Source organism: Eumetopias jubatus, unplaced genomic scaffold, assembly GCF_037043125.1.
Source record: "Eumetopias jubatus isolate StellerSeaLion01/CBP00866 unplaced genomic scaffold, mEumJub1_p1.0 scaffold_3, whole genome shotgun sequence".
NCBI classification, from domain to species: Eukaryota; Metazoa; Chordata; class Mammalia; order Carnivora; family Otariidae; genus Eumetopias; species Eumetopias jubatus.
In genome coordinates this window covers 36,434,362-36,454,811 of record NW_028274809.1, presented here as the reverse complement: position 1 = coordinate 36,454,811, position 20,450 = coordinate 36,434,362, and the positions used below count along the sequence as shown (strand labels likewise).

The 20,450-nt window shown below is 37.5% G+C and overlaps 1 protein-coding gene and 1 pseudogene across 1 annotated transcript in view; one reads left to right on the top strand and one right to left on the bottom strand.

Moving 5' to 3' along the window:
• The window catches only part of SATB2 (SATB homeobox 2), a 185,229-nt gene that overhangs the window by 137,195 nt on the left and 27,584 nt on the right, over positions 1-20,450 (bottom strand). The gene's annotated exons all lie outside the window — the stretch shown is intronic.
• Positions 7,405-7,927, top strand: LOC114223834 (protein S100-A10 pseudogene; annotated as a pseudogene).

The window sequence follows — 20,450 nt, the reverse complement described above, 5'->3', positions numbered from 1 at the left end:
CTTCTCCCCACGGATCACAAATAAAATGGAATAATTCCAGCAGGTGCAGGGCCTCAGTGGCATCCGTCAACACACACCTGTCCCTCCAGATATTATCCCTGGCACATGTGCAAGAGAGAGGTAAAAGAGGAGGACACTGTGGTAACAGAACCAGTCCCAAGGACAGAACTGCAGTCTTCTCGTTAAGTAAGGGTTACCCCATAGCAACACCGAGGAAGCATTCAGTTCAGACTGCAAAAAGTTAGGAATCATAAAAGAAGGAAAAATCTACAGAATGAGAGTCTGTGAAATTTGAATACAATTTAAAAAACAAAATAACTCAAATGAGAGCCATAAAATTTACATATTCAAATATAGGGCCTGAAGTGAGAAACATGCTGTCCTTCACAGTAGAGTTAAACTGAACTAGCTCTATACCTGAACATCCCAAAAGAAAACGTTATCTTCAGGGACAGAATAGTTCTAAGTTTGTCATCTGCCCACTGGCCAAGGTCTCAAACAGTTGTTCAAAATAAGCAAAAGCAAAGCAACTGCTATATACACAATTAATTGGAATGGAGTCGCAGTCATTAATATTATAAACCTGAGAAAAATTGCTAATAATGAATATGAATCACTGAAAGGGCTATAACTTGTTAGCTACTATGTATACTATAATTAAAAATGATACTGCTTTAATAAGCATTTAATACTGACGATACACTCTGGGGTTAAACTGAGTAAGCGTTAGTAAGATAATGTATATGGATACTGAAGTTGTATTAAAATGCCATAAATGAGCTATTTAATTTGATGTGAAGGTGAGTACTTCACTCATGAGAAATCAAATTAAATGAATTAATCCCTCACTTTCCCCAGTGAGACTGTGCTTGCGGGGTGCCCAGTGGCCCACTGCCTCTCTAATGCCTCCCCAGAAGGGTGGGCTGTGGTCACATAACTTTTATAATTAGAAGCTAGACCTGTGGTGCCTGCACTATGCCCTTCCTGGTCCAGCCCTTCTCCTTCCTGACCTGATTGGTGCTCCACCCTATCCTCCAAGGCTTCTGAGGGCAGCCTCCTGGCCCAGGACCCCTCCCTGCGAGCTGCCCTCTCTGTGGGGCCACACCGGCCCCACCAAGCCCCTCTGCCAACCTTTAGCACCACCATTGCCCCTACGGCCACTGCGAACGGCCACAGGGTAAAGAGGTAGCTGTCATATGCACAGGCTGGGGCGGGAGTGAGGACTGGGGAAAGTTAAAAATAGAAACAACTGGATCCAGAAGGAGTAGGCACCAGGACTTGGCAATAGTCACATTATAATATTTGGCAGGAGGAACATTATATTTCTATTTTAGTGTGTTTCGGTTATTTCCATATAGGTGTGGTTCTATTATACCAAAGTGGGTTATTTTGCCTAAGATCTAGTGGATTATACTTTGTGGGAAATTGAATGAATTTTTAAAATGCACAAGTTTAAAAACATTACTTTATATACAAATCTATGAATGGATAATTATCAAAATAGAAGACTCTCCACTAATAATTATATTTGACTTTGAGGTACACCATGCAATTTTTGATACAGATTTACCTTCGTAATTATACTTTTCTTAGAGTATTATTAGCTTTCAGTTGGTAATTCTAATATTAAAATAAACACACACCAAAACACAGTGGGACCACACATCTACTAGCTGGCAGGACAGAGGTCTTTAAAAGCTGTTTTCCCACAGCTAATGCATACCGACTTTTTTTTTTCTTTTTAAGAATAGAATTGCTCAAAACAGGGCAGGGAAGTTGGGGGAGACAGGAACATGTTAAATAGTAAGAAAAGGGAGAGAAATGGTGCGAATGGAGGAAGACTGCCGAGGTGAGGGGAAGGAAGTCACCAGACCAGAATACATGAAAACTGCTACTTTGGGGCTCACCATCCTTGCAGAGTCCTCGTTGCCCTGCTGACTAGCTAAGTGCCTCATGCTGGAACATAACTGAACACAACACAACCTAATGTCTTTATCTAGCTGGGCTTTCAGTCACACAAATACGCCTATTTCCTTTTTCATTTATTTATTTTTTACAGCCACGGTCATTTAGTCCAGGCGAAAGAGCGCCCATGTACTGGGATTCAGCCAGGAAGCTACCTCCTGTGAGGTAGCTCCTGACTCTGGGAAAAGGGGGATGAAAAGAAGGGGAGCCCTAATGCAAAGGTGACATTACATTAAAATTTCCCAGGAGACAAATACCTACTGAGTCCCCAAGGGGAAAACATTTACATTCCTTCCGCTCCACACAGTCCCAGATTTGCTTTGAGGCAGCTCTACAAGTGGAACCACGTCAGAACAGAAAAGGTATGAGCAACTGTTTCGGAGGAGGAATGAATGGGAAAGTAGTCTGGTTTTCCACACAACTGCAGAAAAAAGTTGTGCTAAATAAAATGGCTTCACTGTAGGTGAGTTGCATTTGTACTTAGGTAACTCGACATTCAGAATGCCACAAAAGGAGAAAAATTGAACACATGCAAAATATTTGTCACCTGACTAAAAAACTAGCTCATTTGATTACAAAGCCATCAGTGAACATCTAAATTTCCATTTCTCATTAATAAAGGCTATTTCATTTTTAAAAAGACACGATTTCAACCAGATGACTTGGGGGAGGTTCTGTTAATTATCGGCATGTATAAAATATATATTAAATGCTTTGAAAAAAACTGGAAAGAAACAACGTAGTGTAGAATGCTTTGTCCACAAAAAAGAAACCAACTCTTTCCCAAGTTGGTGAAGAGCCGTGGAACAGGATTTTGTTGATCCAAACACATGAATATCAGAGGATCTATTCTTCCGATACTCTATGAAAATCAAAAGGATAACGGAAATAATATCAGTAATTCACATCCAGTTATCTCTGAATGGCGGGCTTTATGAATGGAAGCTACAGAAAACAAAAGAAATTAACATATCGTCTCTGGCTTCTGCACTGTAAAGTAACTGCAACAATAATAATTATAATAGCAACTAACATGTACACAGCCCTCACCCTGTGTAAAGCACTTTATACGGATTATTTCCCTTAATCTTCCTACAAGCCCACAAGAGAAGTGTCTTATAGATGAGGGAGGCACAAGGCAGAGTCACAGAACTAGGAAGTGAGAGCACCGACTCTAAAAGCCCAGCAGTCAGACTCAGTTAACATCTAGCCGTCACACTCTACTATCCTGTCCTCAATGAGAACAAGACTGTAGGAGACAGAGAATCCGAGGTCCAAACCTCTGTTAACACCATGTTAGGCAGCTTTTCGCTGATCCGACAGTTAGATGAGCTTAAGCCCGCAGGATCCACTCTGCACCGTGACCAATTCCTAACTGCCTGGGAGAAAAGAAACTGGCAAGTCAATATGCTTTTAACCATTTACGTTCATTAGGCTGGGAATTAAATTAAAAAAAAAAAAAAAAACTAATGTACAATTGTGAAATTTTATCAGTGACTTTTACTTTCAAATTTTGGTCTGGCTTACTTCTATGTTCTCAATAAAACAGCACTATTGGTTGTTTTACTTGGTTTAATAAATTCTAACATTTAATTTGAATAACCATTTTCAACCAGCTTTTTGTTATACATAATAGAAAATACACCTAGAAAAAAATTACATGAAGATTCTAATACAAGTCCCACTTACACAGAATAACATCTATGGTCTGAACTCACTGGGCTGGAATCTGATAAAAAATTTGACCACGATTTGCCTTATGGGGTTCTGTTTTTATCTTTGGCCCAAAGATCTGGTCTCCACTACAATTCCTGCCTGTCCATCATCACAGATCAGCTCTCATAGATCCAAAGAAGACCAAGTGACTGATTTCAGCAGACTTAGTGAAAAATCCATCACTGCCCAACAAAATCCAGTCCCACCAGCAATCAGCATGTATCAATCTCTCCCACACAGAAGACGACACTCTTATTTTCCCAGAATCCCTAGTACTACAAACAGAACTATTTTGGTTCCACATATTTCAAAGCCTTTTTTTATAATTCAGGACAAACAAATGACTGGGGCAGCTTGGGGACACAGGTTCTTTGAGAAGTGCTTAAACTCACAACATCCAAATTTTGAGTTTTAGCCTTCTACCACCACAGAGACCTACAACAACACACTCTGTTTTTAGTCCAGTAGAAGAAAAAAAAAATTCTTACTCAGTCTTACTATGAATAAATTACCCTCCAGAGGAAGTCAACACATACCTTCCAGGAAACTATTAAATGCACTTAAGAAATAATTTTCTAAATGCCACCTCCCCCATTGCCCTGAAAATGGTCCATTCTCTCCACAGGATAAAAAACAAAAAACAAACAAACAAAAACTTATTTCTGAAGAGTTAAGTTAATGCTAAAGAAGGTCAATTAAAAAAGATATATCTGCATTCCATGACTTCAGAAGTTCAACCTGGGCTGTGCTTGATGTTTTAAAAAAAAAATTTAGTGTGTGTTGTAAATCAGCTCGGGATGCCCACGTGAAGGCAGTGCAGCCTGGGAAGAGTGTGTGTCATTGTGGCACATTCAGCTGCTCCAGCTCCACAAACAGCACTTGTAATGAAAACACGGCCATATATCTTGATTTGTCAGAGAACAAATCAGTTTTATCTGTTCATTTTGTGGTTTAGTGTTGTAGGTATTTTAGAAAACATAATTTATAATTCCTCATGCAATTATATATGAAATTAAATCATCTCACTTTTCCAGAAGCATCAAAATATTTCAGATTAAGTAGAATGCACTTGTAATGTCTTTAAAGTTCTCATCTCCCAATCTACTACAAGAAGAAAAAAAAATAAACAAAGGAAAGAGAGGGGGAAATATGTAGCATCTTAATGAGTTAGTCTAGTCGTATTAGGGCAGGCCTGTAGAAGCTTTTACTTATATTCACTACCACAACAACGCCTAATAGAGAGGCAGGCATGTGGTGGCTAAGCCACTGCCTCAAGAGGCGGAATGCCTGGGTTTGAACATTTGAATGCTGGCTCCCTCACTTAACTTGCTGTGTGCCCTGGGGTAACTCAGCTAACCTCTCTGTGCATCAGTCTCCTCAGCTGTGAGATGTAGATACCTGTACCTATGTCACACGTGGTTTGTGAGCATTAAATGAGTTTACGCATGTAACATACTTAGAACAATGCCTGGCACATAGTAAGCTCTGCATTTGCTAGCATTGTAATTAGCAACAATATGCGTTTCTCTCTTTTTTTAAGGACTAAACATCCATGAAAACATAACAAGATTATGTCTTATTGACTAATACGGAGGCATCCCAATGAGAGACAAGAGAATATGTTCTATTGGTGGGTCCTTGTTTGGGTGATGTATTAGTTATTTTAGTAAACTTCAAGACAATGTAGCCAAGATCCCTTATTAAGTATTAAGGGACACCTCCCTCTCCTGGAAGAACACAGCACTCCCACAAGTGTTTTAATCCCCCTGATTGACAAGAGTGTTGGGTCTATTCTTTTTTAAGTAATCTCTACACCCAACATGGGGCTCGAACTCATGACCCCAAGATCAAGAGTGGCATGCTCTCCCGACTAAGCCAGTCAGGTGCTCCCTATTCTTTTTAATTTACCTGGCTAAATTAATATCTGCAGAGAGACTCAGACAAATTCATAATTTCATCATTAGTCACAAAAGGAAATTTCCCCTTAGTAGTAAGACAGAAAAGCAGTTGTTGATGTTAATTGCATTAGTTTCAACCGTAAATGGGTGCATTTTAAAATCCATTAGGGGTTACAAGTAAAAAAGAAATATAGCAGCAAATTATAACTTACTGTGTTACATAAAGTATCTTTGACACATACACTTATTTTTATCATAATGAGACACTGGCTTCATAATTAAAACTCTTTCATATAACTTGATATTTTGGTCACATGAGTATATTTCAATAGATAATCTGAGTTACATCAATCCTTATTATGTCTATAATTAAAACCCACCTAAATGTTTATTGAAAGCAAATAACTTCTCTCTATCCAAGGGCCACAATCATAAACCACATAGGAAGAGAATGATCCCTACCTCTGAGGACAGACCTCAGTGTAGGCTGAATGACTCCAGAAAAGCACATAAAAAGGAGCCAATCAGAATGGTGCCAATGATACTATTGGGAAGGGGTGCAGGGTAGGTGGCCAAATACATTTTAATTCTAATTAGACTATTTCACACCTGCTAAGCTACAGGGAAGACTATGAAAAGAAAATGGGTCAGTCTTAGAACTATAAAATACAGAAGGAAGCCAGAGAGCTGCTCATCTCTTTTCCATGCCCAGCAGGATCTGAGGTCCTCTAGAAATAAACCACCAAAAGGGATCACAACCCACTGCAAGTATGGGAGCTTTCATGATTTGTTTGACAAATTCCCTACCTCCAATAGTGGGCTGTGCTCAATCAATTCAAGCACAGGAACAAATCCTCCCTGAGAGTTTCCCCCAATGATTCTTACATAAAATCTCCATTCTACTGTACATGGCAAAATCCAGAGGCCAAAAAATAGACAAACTGTCATCAGTTATTAATTCCTGGGCCAAGGGACATCTTTAACACAGGACTGTCATTGTAAAACTAGTAAGCACTCAGTAAGTAACCCACACAATGCTGTGTATGTGTTTTTTTAAAGAAGAGAAAGACCAAAATGTGGGTAAGAACAAGACTATTATAAAAACAAAACATGAAATCAATTAACTAAAGTTTCCTGAATGACACAATGATTTTTTATTCTTCTACCACATTAAAAAACTTGACTCTTTACCACAAGGCAAAGGTAAAAACAAAGCAGGACAATGACAATTTCTTTCTTAATAACTGGCCTTTCACCTGCAATGAACCAAATAAAAAAATTATTTTCAAAGGGTAACTATACTCTCATATAAATGTTGGATAGAATAAAAGTCACTCTGATTGTCTAGCATCAACTAGGCACATTGTCTGCACTTACCACCTCCTAATTTACTGACTGCTCCTAAATCTTTCTAGATAATCAAAAGAAAGCTAGTACTTCACATTTGATTTGAAAACCAAAAGCTTTACTATTTCATAGTATTAAAAATAATAAGAAATATGTACATTATGCATTATAATATTGAGTATAAAACCACAGGTGAAAGTATTGCATATATACAACCTCAACTGTGTAAAAGAATGCCTTGAACCAAAACTAAAGGGGAATGCCTGAAAATGTTACCTACATTTATCTCTAGGAGGTTGGTCCTTGGGTGACTTTGTCTTCTTTCCACTTTTTCTGTATTTTTTAGTTTTCTATAACTAACAGGCATTAGTTTACTACTAGAAAAAGATTTTTTTTTTTTTTTAATTTGTAAGTTTAGCCCGCCGCGCTCCGCTCACTGGCCGTGCGTCCCAGCCAGCCAATCGTCCCAGCCGCACCTCGGGCCAAGGTTTCAACAGACCTCACCAAAATGCCATCTCAAGTGGAACACGCCATGGAAACCATGATGTTCACGTTTCACAAGTTTGCTGGGGATAAAGGCTATTTAACAAAGGAGGACCTGAGAGTACTCATGGAAAAGGAGTTCCCTGGATTTTTGGAAAATCAAAAAGACCCTCTGGCCGTGGACAAAATAATGAAGGACCTGGACCAGTGCCGAGACGGCAAAGTGGGCTTCCAGAGCTTCTTCTCGCTAATTGCTGGGCTCACCATCGCATGCAATGACTATTTTGTAATACACATGAAGCAGAAGGGAAAGAAGTAGGCAACATGAGCAACACTCCTGCCCACCCAATGAGAGTTCTCCCGAAGGGTCTCTAGGAATCTGCCCCACAGCTTCCCCCTGTATAAAGGATTCCATGAGCAGATCGGGACCCTCAGAAAATGTACAAATAAAATCCAACCCCCATTTGAGAAGCAGAGAAAGAAAAGTCAGATAAGCTTTTGATTTTTATATTGCTTGCACCCTCTTACCCTCAATAAACAAATCCTTCTTCAGTTCCTCAAAAAAATAAAATAAAATAAAATTTGTAAGTTTATAAAGAGCTTAAATATACAAAAATGGGGTCTCATAAAATAAGTTCTCATAAAATGCCATCCCAAGACAGCAAGTTCAATTTTGTTATTTAAACTCAAAACAAGCTCCCCACTCAATTTAAAAATAGATATGTTCAGTTACCAATTCCAAAATGTCAATCTTTGGTTCATGCCTGTAAAATACAGTCACTATCAGTTTGAATTGTAGACTAAGTTCACAGACTGGAAATATAATGCCACTGAATGGGATACTGGTTAAGTACACATTCTCTGGAGCCAGTAGTTTTTGGTGTCAGCCAAGCTTTTTCCCTCTCTGAGCTAAAGTTACCTCATTACCTCAGAGTGTCTCAGTTTCCTCATTGATAAAATGTAGACAATAATATTATGTACTTGTGGCACCTAGGTAGTTCAGCCGGTTAAGGGTCTGCCTTTGGCTCAGGTCATGATCTCAGGGTCTTGGGATTGAGTCCTGCATGAGGATCCCTGCTCAGTATAGTGCCTGCCTCTGCCTCTGCCTCTGCCTCTGCTCCTCCCCCCGGCTTGTGCTCTCTCCCTCTCCCCCCCAAATAAATAAATAAAATCTTAAAAAAATAATAATAATATGTACTTTATGGGGTTATTATAAGGACTGAATGAGTAAATACATGTGTAGCACCCAGAACAGTGTCTGGTACATAAAAAGTACTAGATATTAGTACTTAATATTAATTAATAATATCAATTTTATTAAATATATTCATAACATGTCTATCATGTAAAAATTCCAGTTTCCCTTAAAAAAATTAAACCATGGCTTAATATAAGCTAATTCTGACAATATTACATTTATCCTATTCCAAAAATGAAAGAGGCCACACAAGTAAAATTTTCAGAAAACTGAGACTTAACCTTTTAAGTGCCTACACCATTTTATTTTTAATCCTCAAACCCCATTTGAGATCTTCAGTTTTGTTCTGGCTAAGGAGAAGCCTGAATTTGCCAAACTCCCTTATGGATAAGATGGGGAATCACAGACCTGTACCCCTGAAGCAAATAATACATTATATGTTAATTAATTAAATTTAAATTTAAAAAAATAATAAAAATAAAAGATGGGGAGAATAAGGTCAACATAGCATAATATAATGTCAGGTCTTACCTAACTTTTTTTTTAAGATTTTATTTACTTATTTGACTGACAGAGACAGAGACAGCTAGAGAGGGAACACAAGCAGGGGGAGCGGGAGAGGGAGAAGCAGGCTTCCCGTGGAGCAGGAAGCCCAATGTGGGGCTCGATCCCAGGACCCTGGGACCATGACCTGCGCCGAAGGCAGACGCTGAACACCTAAGCCACCCAGGCGCTCCTTTACCTAACATTTTTATATATTTCTGGTTTATTTTTTTTATGTCCCCTACTGGAATGTACCTTGAGGACAGGGTCATTATGTTTGGCTCTTTGCTGTGTCCCCAGCACTTAGAACAATGTCCAGCACAAAGTATTTGTTAAATGAATGAATAACATGATAGTGTGCAAGAGAACCAGAGAATTTATAAGAGAGACTAAAGATCTTAATAAAGAGCTTATTTTCCAAATAATTCTGATATATTTTCCATTGCAGAGTGTCTAAAGCAGGCCCCCTTTCAAATAAGTCTCTTCTCCACCCCACAAGGAATCACTGTATTCATAATAATAAAACAAGACATTTAAAATTGTTCTTTATTGCTGTGGCTCTGCAGCATCTATCCTCAGGAACCACCATCTGAAGTTGGTAAACTGCTCAGCACCTTGGATCAAGAACAGACTGCCCTCTTAATCCGCTCCCAGGGTGGGAAGCCCAACTTTTACCTCGGAGATTATTCGACTTTGTAGGGCCAAATTATGGAGGACACAGGTTTGCCTGTGCTATTAGCTTTCCAGCATCTCACTCTCTGATTTACAAAACTGACAGAAAGAATATGTCGGATTATTTCTCTGTCGAATGTGCCCGGGAAGCTGAGAGGAACCTCGGGCACTGTCTATTTGCATATAGCCTGCAGCGATCTTTTCAAACCCCAGTAACGAGTTTGTAAAACAGTAGTGCAGATCTGCAGTTCTGTCCTGAGTGGTATTTCCTCAAACGAAAAAGAGGAAGACAGAGGAAAACCTTTGTGTTGTTTCTCATTGACACACAATTAATTTTGCCAATTACCGTTTTTGAGTGAGCAAATGGCACTCACTCTACAGATTGCAAAGCTACCATAAAGAAAAAGAAAAAAAAAAACCCACTGAATTTCAAAGTGATGGGTTTTAAATGCTCATCACAATCCTGTGAAATCTATCCTGCACCTCGGAAACCAAACCAAGGTGCCCAAGAGTGACCAAAAGACCAGGAGGATGCGTTTCATCCCTGCCTCCCATGACCACCGCTGAGCTTGCCCTCTGGTCACACTGCAGATAAAAGAGGTCCCTGACATCTCAGGACACCACTTTGTCTGCCAAGCTACCTAAATAAATGATAAATAAACTGCCCACTAACTGATGCTATGCAGATGAATGAATTATTGAGTTGAAATGCCATAATAATTTTTTTTTTTTTTTTAAAGGGTATACGTCAAGGTTTCCCCACAGATTTTGGCTTTTATTTTATTTTGTTTTTTTTTTAAAGATTTTTTTATTTTTATTTATTTGAGAGAGAGAGAATGAGAGATAGAGAGCACAAGAGGGAAGAGGCAGACTCCCTGCTGAGCAGGGAGCCCGATGCGGGACTTGATCCCGGGACTCCAGGATCATGACCTGAGCCGAAGGCAGTCGCTTAACTAACTGAGCCACCCAGGCGCCCCGCCATAATAATTTTAAAATACAACAAGATTGTATCTGAGAAAATTTGGCCATCCAAAGTACAAATGTAAAATGTACACTAATATAAGAAGTGAAAGACCTATGATTCTGAAATTTCACAATTTTGCAAAGAATTAACTGAAAATATAAGATTTAGATGACAGAGCTCTTATCCATTAAAAAAAAAGAAAAAAGCAAGGAATTTTTAAAAAGCATTTTAATATTACAAAATGCTGTATGGCCAAGAATTTTTTGTTGTCTATCACGAATATCAAAACAGACTCTTCCTAGAGTTGAAATATGATGGTATAGCACCAAGACTGAGAGTTGTATCATTGGAGAACTTTAACTATCAAAGATCTACCCAAAAGGTAATAGCACAATCTATTGTAGCACTTATAAGTGTTTCAGTGAATATGCTTTTTATTAAATGAATTTCTTGAACGGAATCTGTACTACATCTTCTTAAAGTACAGAAAGACGTGGGATTTCAGTAAATGACCACCTTACATTTAAAATCTATATATTGGTAAAAGACAGTTATACTTTAGAAGGATAGAATAAAAAATTAATCACAATATAAATTGTATCACAGTATCACCAATTTTAGGTTGTAGGTTTCCTACTCATAACTCCTCAAAGCTATATATTTTTAATGATATACTTTAATTATTAAATAAAAGCTGTATATCACTGTGGGTCAATCTGTTTAACCTAGATCATTTTACATGATGCCAAAACATAGAACTAGATGATTAGTCCCCTCCAGCTTATAGACATTCACACCTAACTCCCAAAAAGAGAGATTTTAAGCAATTTTAAAAATGCACCAAAGCTAATGGCCACCATGGCCAATTGCCCCAAACAAACAGCTGACTAAAAATATTGCTAAGCACTTCCCTCATCATGGAAGAAATAATGAGCTAGCTTTTTAATGAATTCTCTTCACTGATATGATTTTTTTAAATGGGCATTCAAGTAGAAATTGAAAGGTCAGAGATCAGACTAATTTTTTTTTTAATTCACTGCCCTTAACAGTTTTTATCAAGTATTTCCTACTCAACTGCTAGGCATCCTGCATGTCAAGTTGGATAGGGTCTTCATCCTCTACAAATGTACATGCAGACAGTAATTCAATCAGCTGACCTTCATGTGAGCCATAATTATCTATATATTTTAAGTAACACATATTTGTGCCAACATAAGCAAATATAAGGAATACAGAACTACAAACATTTATGTTAGACATTCATCCTTTTTTAAAAAAGATTTATTTATTTGAGAGAAACTGCGCACCCGAGTTGGGGGAGGGGCAAAGGGAAAGGGAGAGTATCAAGAAGACTGTGCTTAGCACGGAGCCCCACGTGGTGCTTGATTTCACCACCCCAAGATCACAACCTGAGCTGAAACCAAGAATCAAACACTGAACCGACTGTGCCACCCAAGCGCCCCTCATCCTTAAATATATATTGGACAAGGAAGTAAAATGGCATTATTCTTCCATTGGCATTTAAAAGTAGTATTTCAGGTTTTGCTCTGTGCAGATTAATAAGCATATGTACACAAGCATATATGAATATTTAATTTTATGTAGTACACGAGGGAAGAGTATAGGGGGTTTGTTAGAGATTCATATCAGCACAGCCACTGTTTTATATTTTGGCCCATCCAGCTCTAATGAGGGTGAGACATGGTTAACAGCAATTTTGGGTAGCTTTTTTAGCTCTCTTTTGAGAGCCACAGAATTTTTTAAAAAAGTAGTTTGTTTGTTAAAAGATTGCTCCAAGGCCTAAAATTTCTAAATATGCACCTTTTTTCAACATTGCCCTTATAAAGAAAAAACTGCTGAGAGAGTCTCCCAAACATGAGAGTTTAATTAAAGAAGGAAAAGTGGGGGGGGGGGGGTGAGGGAGAGAAAGAGCCAAAGAAAGAAACCAGGAAAGCAATATAAGGCAAGAGATCATTTTAAACATTTTCAGTAGGGAGAATATCAAACTTTCATAAAAAAAAACCTTTGGGCTCTTAGAAACATATGCCTTTTAAGCATCCTCCCTCCCCCCACCCCAAAAAAGTGTGATTTTTCTGAATTCCATTACAAGGTTATGATTGAGCTTACTAATTGTTTATTTAAAATCGTCATATTTGCAGCCATTTATAGGGTTAAGATTTTCATTAAGTTTAGCAAAACAAAAATAATTCTGAACTAAAATGGCAAACATTAGATTTAGAAAAGATCTTTTTTTTTTTTTTTTTTTTTAAGTAGGCTCCATGCCCAGCATGGAGCCCAAGGCAGGACTTGAACTTAGCTGAGATTAAAAGTTAGATGCTTAAATGACTAAGGCACCCAGGCGCCCCTAGAAAAGAATTTTTAAAAATTTAAGAGAATGAGAGAGACAGATCAACCAAGTGGAATATATCGATCTGTATGGCTCCTGATTTGAGTAAAACACACACACACACACACACACACACAAAACACACTAAAAAAGAAAATTATAAAATGGGAAATTTTTGAACATTGATCAGATATTTCAGGACATTAAGGAATTATCTGCTTTTTAAGAATCATGCTGGTATTGTGGTTATATTTTTAAGATAGTCGTTATCTTCAAGAGATACTTAGTAAATATTTTGTGGATAAAATATGAGGTTTAGGATGTACTTTAAAATAATCAAGTGGGAGAGAAGTAAGCTGGGGGTAAGGGCAGAGATGAAACAAGACTGACCATGAATTGCTAATTGTTGATTCTACATGATAAGTTTATGAGTATTTACTATACTAGTTTCTCTATTTTGTATATGTTGCATGTTCCCAGAATAAACATTTTGGAGAAATGAAGAACAGAGCATTTCAAGCACTGAATAACCTAAAATGGAAGTATATTCATTTCTAATGATAAAATTTACCCCCAGTGTAGCTTCTTTGTAACGTTCTTTCCAATAGTATGTTGTAAAAAGCTAGTTCCCGGGCGCCTGGGTGACTCAGTTGGTTAAGCGACTGCCTTCGGCTCGGGTCATGATCCTGGAGTCCAGGGATCGAGTCCCACATCGGGCTCCCTGCTCAGTGGGGAGTCTGCTTCTCCCTCTGACCCTCTTCCCTCTCGTGCTCTCTATCTCTCATTCTCTCTCTCTCAAATAAATAAATAAAATCTTTAAAAAAAAAAAGCTAGTTCCCTGAAAAGTATATAATAAATGAACAAATAAATTAATAAATAAATTAAGCCGTTCCTTTTAAAAATATCCTTATTATTTTGGTTTTAAGTCTTATTCTATTTATTCTTACCACTGTTTCTAGTTCTAGACTGAAACTGTTCTCCCTGTGTAGAATGCCTTCAAAAAGATGAGGTCCAGATAAACACTGACAAAATACCTCTCTGTTTTGATTAGAAGAATTTGGATCCCAGCAATCTTGTATGTTTTGAATAAATAGCTCTTTGAGTCTAAAAGTTATTATTTGAAGTGTTTTGCCCCCATGGGTGGAACCAAAACATCACTGCCCATGGGATGATGACATGGAATAATCTGGAAATGGTGAAGCTGATCACTAAGGAGTCAAATTATATTTTACTTCTGATAAAAACAGCTAATTCATGAATGGGAGCCAACTTCACAGTGATATACAAGGAAAAAAAATTTTCATGGATAAAGTTTAGTAAAAATGAACCTTAAAAATACCTGTTTTCACTGTCAACAAACAGTTACTGAATTCCTATAGACTTCACACTGTCCTATGTATCACTCTGTTTTGAGGGAACAAAATAGTTTCTAGTTCATAAGTCCAAATATAACGACTGAAGACAGTAAACTGGCACTTTTTAGAACTGCATATATTTCTCCAGGGTAATAAATAATACCGTCAATCCATCTGTTCAATCTTCCAACATTGACTAAATGCCTATCACAAGTCCCACCCTTTGTTCTAAAAAAAAATGAGTCTCTGAGAACACAAGAGTTTCACCAATAAAAAAGCCAACAACAAGCCTATTTTAAAAATGGAGACAACAGTAGACGGAGTGGCAAATAAATAGCTTTCTTTTAATGAAGCAAAGCAAGAATTTTCTGGAAATTTTAACCCATATTTTCCAACTGGTCACCTACTTCCAAAAACTAAAAAGAGTAATTCTTGAGTATTTTTCAAGAATAAAATTAACATTTAGTTATAAATTAGCACTAAACTTGTAAACAGATTTTATATGCATTTCTATTCTCCGAACCTCAGTATTCAATATTTCTGAGCTCAGAGGATCAAAAATCAACTAATAATCTACATACTAAACTTTTCTTGTGTTATTGAACTACCAAATGTAGGCTTCATGAAAGCAAGATTTTTTTCAGTTCTTTATCCCCAGAGCCTAGAATAATGACAGGAACATGGTAGGCATTTAATACTGCTTAATTAACTAATTTGAAAATCAGAATTGCTGAGGAATATGCTTTTATTTTCATATCAAGAATCATTTAGGCTTCGTAAGTAGGAACAGTATATTTGAATTACTCAACCTACTATAGGCCTTCTATTTAGTTTTAGGAATTGGCTTCAATAGACAACAATTCTGTAAGATTTGTTTTTTTGTTTGTTTTTACTGAAGGCTGTCTCAGTTGCCTTGAAAAAGTATCTCTATGTATAATTTATCAGTACTGAATATATATAATCATTATCAAATAAATATAATCCTGGGGCGCCTGGGTGGCTCAGTCTGTTGAGCATCTGACTGATTTCAGCTCAGGTCATGGTCTCAGGGTGGTGAGATTGAGCCCCACATAGACTGGGATTGGGATTCTTTCTCCCTCTCCCTCTGTGCCCCCCTGCCAACCTGCTCACACTCTTTCATAGCTAGCTAGCTAGCTAGAATCCTTATGTTAAGCAGCCACTCTAAAAGTCCTGCCTTTTAGGGTTTATGTCAAAGAGTAAGAAGCAAACATTAAATAAGAATTGACTCCTACCCCAACTCCCACTGATGATGGCTATCACAGAACAGTCCTGTGGTTAAGAACCCTGACTCTGGAGTTGGATCCCTGGGCTTCAGATCTCAGCTCTTCCACCCATAGCCCTGTGTGCCCAGGAAAGTTACTTCCCTTCGTTGTTTGCCTCAGTTTCTTCATCTCTGAAATGGGGGAACATATAACTTACTTCAAAAAGCTGTTGTGATATTTAAATGAATCAGTACATGTATATCTTTTAGAATAGTGCCTGCTATACTGTAACTGCTCAATTAATATTACCTAGCACTGTTAAAACTCTATGAAATCCCTTAGTTTATTTATACATCACAGGACTCATTAACGACTTACTCTTTTTTTCATCTTAAACTGAAAAAACAACAGAAGTACATCTGTATCGTGGACGAGTTTTTACACTTATGGATACATTAGGGACAAAGTGAATTACCTATCAAAATTTGGTAATAAGGTAGAAATATCAAATTCCCACTTATTAAGAAAATTCATGGAGAAAGTAGACTTTCATACTTATATATTCTTTCTGATTAGAAAAAGAACACAATCCCACTACCAGATAATCCCACCACCCACACTGATGACATCTGAATAGATTTCCTTTGTCTTTATTCTATGCATATATGTATAATATTATATAATTGAGACTGTATCTGGCACTCTTCTTGATTCACATAACATGGTATTAAATGTACTTTTGCGTCACTTTTTAAAAATATCATTTTAAATGATTGTGTAAATTTAATTATTCCAACATAAACAAGAAAAAATGATAATTAATACACCTTCTCTTCCATAATTTTTATATACTGATGAACCCAAAAATAACCAGCCAGAAAGAATTTTTGCTTATTTATTGCTCAGCATGTTTGTTTTTAAATAAAATTTTCTGGTCAAAACTAAATTTTACAATCTTAAGAAACAAGAACAAAGCTGTTCCTGATCTCAAACTATAGTACAAAGGCAGAGTAAACAGTAAGGCACTGGCATAAAAACAGACACACAGATCACTGGAACAGAATAGAGAGACCAGAAATAAACCCATGCATATATGGTTAATTAATTTACAATAGAGAAGCTAAAAATATACATTGGAAAAAGCACAGTGTCTTCAATAAATGGTGTTGGGAAAACTGGACAGCTACATGCAAAAGAATGAAACTGGGCCACTACCTTACACCACACACAAAAATTAACTCAAAATGGATTAAAGACTTGAATGTAAAACTTGAAACCATAAAACTCCTAGAAGAAAATACATGCAGTAAGCTCCCTGACATAGGTCTTGGAGATGATGTTTTGGATCTGACACCAAAAGCAAAGGCAACAAAAGCAAAAATAAACGAGTGAGGCTACATCAAACTAAAAAGCTTCTGCACAGCAAAGGAAACCACTAACAAAATGAAAAGGCAACCTACTAAATGACAAAAAATATTTACAAATCATATATCTGATAAGGGGCCAATATCCCAAATACATAAAGAACTCATACAACTTAAAAGCAAAAATATGAACAATCTGATTGAAAAATGGACAGAGAACCTGAACATGCATTTTTCCAAAATCATACAGGCCAACGGGTACATGAAAAGATGCTCAATACCACTACTTATCAGGGAAATGCAAATCAAAACCACAATGAGATATCACCTGACACCTGTTAGAATGCATAGTATCAAAAAGACAAAAAATAACAAGTATTGGCAAGGATGTGGAGAAAAGGGAACACTTATGTACTGTTGGTGGGAATGTAAATTGGTACAGCCACTGTGAAAAACAGTATGGAGGTTCCTCAAAAAATTAAAAATAAGGGCACCTGGGTGGTTCAGTTGGTTAAGCAACTGCCTTCGGCTCAGGTCATGATCCCGGAGACCCAGGATTGAGTCCCGCATCAGGCTCCCTGCTTGGCAAGGAGCCTGCTTCTCCCTCTGACCCTCTCCCCTCTCATGTACTCTCTCTCTCTCTCTCATTCTCACTCTCTCAAATAATAAATCATAAAAAAAAATTAAAAATAGAACTACCATAGATCCAGATATTTTACTTCTGGGTATTTACCGAAAAGGTAATACTAACACGAAAGAGAGAGAGAGAGAGAGAGAACGAACTTGAAAAGATATAAACAGCCATGTTCACTGCAGCATTATTTATAAAGCCAAGACATGGAAACAATCTATGTGTCCATCAATGGATGAATGGATAAAGAAAATGTGGCACACACATGCACACACACAAATATTACTGAGCCATAAAAAAAGAAAGAAATCTTGTCATTTGTGACAACACAGATGGAACTTGAGGGCATTATGCTAAGTGAAGTAAGTCAAACAGAGAAGACAAATACCCTATGATCTCACTTCTAAGTGGAATCTTAAAAGAAAAAATTAAATTAAAAAAAAACCAAGCTTCATAGGTACAGAGAATAGATGGGTGGTTGCCAGAGGTGGGGGTGAGGGTGGGCAAAATAGGTGAGGGAGTCAAAAGGTGCAAGCTTCCAGTTATAAAATAAATAAGTCCTCGGGATATAATAGACAGTATGGGGATTATGGTTAATAATACTGTATTGTATGTTTGAAAGTTGCTAAGAGAGTAAATCTTAAAAGTTCTCATGATAAGGAAAAAAAATTCTGCAACTATGTGTGGTGATGGATGTTAACTAGACTTATTGGGGTGACTATTTCACAATATACACAAATATCAAATCATTATGTTATATATCTAAAACTAATATGTTTATGTCAATTATGCCTCAAAAATATATATAAATAAAATTCTACAAGTTACTTTAAAATTTATAGGAAGCAGAGGAGAAATAAGATGCCCACTTACAAATTTAGTCAATTGTACACAGTGAGGACTCACGTTGCCATCACCGCCACCTCCCCAAATCCACCATCTACGTTAGCACCTATGAATAGCTACTTAATCAGTAGGATAAAGAACTCTCTCAATAACGTGGAGAGATCCATAGTTATTACCAAAAGCTGTATGGAGCAGAACTGAAAGGATGAAAAGAAAAGAAGAAAGAAGAAAGGGAATGACCAAGTTTAATTTGGGGGAGTGGGTAGGGTTGCTACATAGCAATTTCCTAGGTTAGCATTCCTCTTTCAAAACCAGGAAGACTTTTGATTCAAAGATACGGACTCTTGGTCCATCATAAAATGTGCTTGCTACTCATTATCTCTTAGACTGCCTACTCTAGGAAAAGCAAAACGCCTGGTTATCTTTTGACTTTTTGCATATGTAAAACAGCAGGTCAAATGTATCCTGGATCTCTCGTCCTTGAGAATCACAGAGAGTTAATGGTGTGTGTCCTGGCAAATGGAGGGCTTGGCTCGGTTAGAAGCACCATGCCCATCACTTATGACAGTATTTTTTGCCCTTATCTTCTCTGGAGTCCCAATATGTGGCTTCAAATAAAGGTTACTATCAAAGGGGAGGGGGGAGAGTGTTGGAAATCCCTGACCTCCATTTTAGTGGAATTTCTTCATCCTTTAGAAGCAAATATTCTTTCTTAATAAAGTCTCTTAAGCTCACTTGGAGGGAATGTCCTCTCAAAAAAGAAATTGACTATCCCACACTCACAAAAGCATGGGTGCACTATCTTGTCATTAGGACCTGAGTATCACTCCAAAATAATGACATTGCTAATGTATTTTCTCTTTTCAAGGCAATTTCAATACCCTCCAAACTCTTTTCTGGGCATGTCAAAATAAAAAAAATCATGTTTCAAGAGCCTTAATTTTTAAAATAGGCTCAGGGTGCGAGGGTGGCTCAGTAAGTTAAGCACCCAACTCTTGATTTTAGCTCAGGTCATGATCTCAGGGTCGTGAGACCAAGCCCTGAGTCAGGCTCCACTCTGAACACGGAGCCTGCTTAGGATTTCCTCCCTCCCCCCTCTCCCACTGTCCCTCCCCCAACCCCATTCACGTGCTCTCCCTCTCTAGAATAAAGAAATAAATCTTTTATAAACAAACAAACAAACAAATAAATAAATATAGGCTCAAGCAACCCACTCTCCTTGCAGTTTAGTTCTGTCCAAGTTTCCCAACGTAGGAAGAAGTTCAGAAACGCTCAGTTTCTCTGCTGCAAATGGATTTGCTAGGTCACCCAATGACTTCCCCAACTTGGGGGAATTACCTAACCAATGAACAGACAAAATCAAAACAAAACAGAAAATCAGAACCATACAAACTCAGACTTGGAATATGCAGTCATATTTTGTTCTACCTCCTTTTCTAGCTTTCTCTCACTCTGCTGCTGCTTGTCCAGCACACAAATGACCAGTCTTATCATGCATTCTGTTTGGTCTATAATAAACATGCAGCGAATTGCCTATGTTTGATGATCTAAATGACAACAAAGATCTAATACATTCATTTCAAAATAAACAATTCCAAGTTTTTCCATGTACCCAAAACAGAGATCAGCAGCCTAATTTAAAACTAAGCAAACTGCATTTTTTCCCCTCTAAGATTACAGTACAGGACCTAGTACCAAAACCTTTGTTTACCTACAAAATAAAGTATTAACTGTGATCTAGAGTACCTTCAGAATGTTGATTCAACTTTTTAAAAGTGTAACATTCAGTATTTTTTAACCATGGTTTTCAAAAACTTTGGGGAAGCAAGTATTTGCTTTTGACTTTTCTCCTGTTTAATCCTCCACTGTAGACCATATCCCTTGCTACTGTATCTATC